Consider the following 2,110-nt stretch of genomic DNA (forward strand, 5'->3'; position numbering starts at 1 on the left):
CCCCCTGATCAGCCCTGCTCAGTGCATGACAGGAGGGAGCTCCCCAACTCCCTGATGGGCCCTGCTCTGTGCGTGATGGGGGGGGGAGCTCCCCAACCCCCTGATGGGCCCTGTTCTGTGCGTTACAGGGGGTGGCGCCGCAACGTCCCCATCAACCCTGCCTTGATTGTGACAGGAGGCGGTGCCCCAACCCCCCAATCGGCCCTACCCTGAGTATGACTGAGGGTGGCATCGCAGCCTCCCAATCCGCCTGCTCTGTGCATGACAGGGTGTGGCGCACCAACTCCCCAATCGGCCCTGCTCTGAGCCCGACCAGGGGATGCACCTAGGGATTGGGCCTGCCCTCTGCCCCCCGGGAGCAGGCCTAAGCCAGCAGGACGTTATCTCCCGAGGGGTCCCAGACTGCGAGAGGGCACAGGCCAGGCTGAGGGACCCCCTCTTCCCCCCGAGTGCACAAATTTTTGTGCACCAGGCCTCGAGTGTATATATATATGTATATATATATACACTCGAGGCCCAGTGGGGTGCCTGCGTGAGGGGCTGATGGCTGTTTTCAGGCTGGCCAAGGCTTTCAGTTACCCAAGCTCCCAGCCCCTACTTTTTTTTCTTTTTTTTTCAGTGCCTCCTTGAGCAGAGGGAAGCTGGTATCCGTGATTTATTTATCTTCTGTAATTGAAACTTTTAGCCTTCGGCAGAGGTCAGGGTTGGCCAGGGCGGGCAGGAAGCTTGGCTTCTTCCATCGCCGTGGACAACCCAAGCCTCCTGCTCACTCCAGCTCCGTAGCCGCTGCCATCTTGGTTGGGTTAATTTGCATGCTCGCTCCTGATTGGCTGGTGGGCGTGGCTTGTGGGTGTAGTGGAGTTACACCAATTTGTATGTTTCTCTTTTGTTAGTGTAGATGTTTATAAAGTAATTTCCAAAAATTTGTTAAAACTAAATAAGTACTCGGATTTAAGAGCATCTTAACCTAAAAAATTATGCTTTTAAGTGAATATTATTATATTAAAATTAAAAATTATTAGACAGCTCCTTAGCAATATACTAATAGATAAATTTTTGAATAAATGCTATTTTCCATGGTAAGAATTCTAATTCCCTTAGAAACATAGTCTTGAATGAAAATTTGATAGCCTCCTTAAAGAAAAAATAAAAAAACACATAAGGAGTAAAAAATATAGAATTTGCCCACATAGACTTAATTTTATATAAAGAAAATTATTATATCAAAAAAATTCAAGGCATCCCTTAGAATTATAAGTATATACAAAGCAGTAAATTCATAAGCCACTTTTATGACTGCAAAATGAAATAAGATATACACCTAATCAATATAAAACTATCAATGCTTTTATTTATAAACTAGAGGCCTGGTGCATGAAATTCATGCAAGAGTAGACTTTTCTTAACCCGGCTGCTGGCACCGGCTTCCCTCTGGCACCCGGGACACGGGCTTCCCTCACAGCCCTGTCTTCATCCAGAAGGATAACCTGTCTAATTAGCATCTTATGCTTTTATTATAGACTAGAGGCCCAGTGCACAGATTCTTGCACAGTGGGGGTCCCTTAACCTGTCCTGCACCCTCTTGCAATTTATGACCCATTGTCGAACGTCAAAGAACCGGTTTTGGCCCTACCCCCACAGGCCAGGCCGAGGCAACCCATACTAGGCCAGGCCAAGGGACCTTGAATCCATGCACTGGGCCTCTAGTATGCATATAAGATCTTGGGTGAATCTCTTCCCGCCCTCCTCCTACCCCCTTCCCTCTGAAATTCATCAGTCTGTTCCATGTGTCCATGCCTGTGGTTTCCATTCCTGTGTTGAGCTTTTGGCCCCTGATGGTCAGTGCACATCATAGCTACCAGCTGCTCAGACCAGTTGGCTGGTTAGCCAGTCATTTATATATATATATACTAGAGGCCCGGTGCAGAAAAATTTGTGCACCAGTCAGGGAGGTGGGTTCCCTCAGCCTGGCCTGCACCCTCTGAAACATCAGTCTGTTCCATGTGTCCATGCCTGTGGTTTCCATTCCTGTGTTGAGCTTTTGGCCCCTGATGGTCAGTGCACATCATAGCTACCAGCTGCTCAGACCAGTTGGCTGGTTAGCCAGAGT

The sequence above is a fragment of the Myotis davidii genome, unplaced genomic scaffold (assembly GCF_000327345.1).
Source record: "Myotis davidii unplaced genomic scaffold, ASM32734v1 scaffold308, whole genome shotgun sequence".
NCBI classification, from domain to species: domain Eukaryota; kingdom Metazoa; phylum Chordata; class Mammalia; order Chiroptera; family Vespertilionidae; genus Myotis; species Myotis davidii.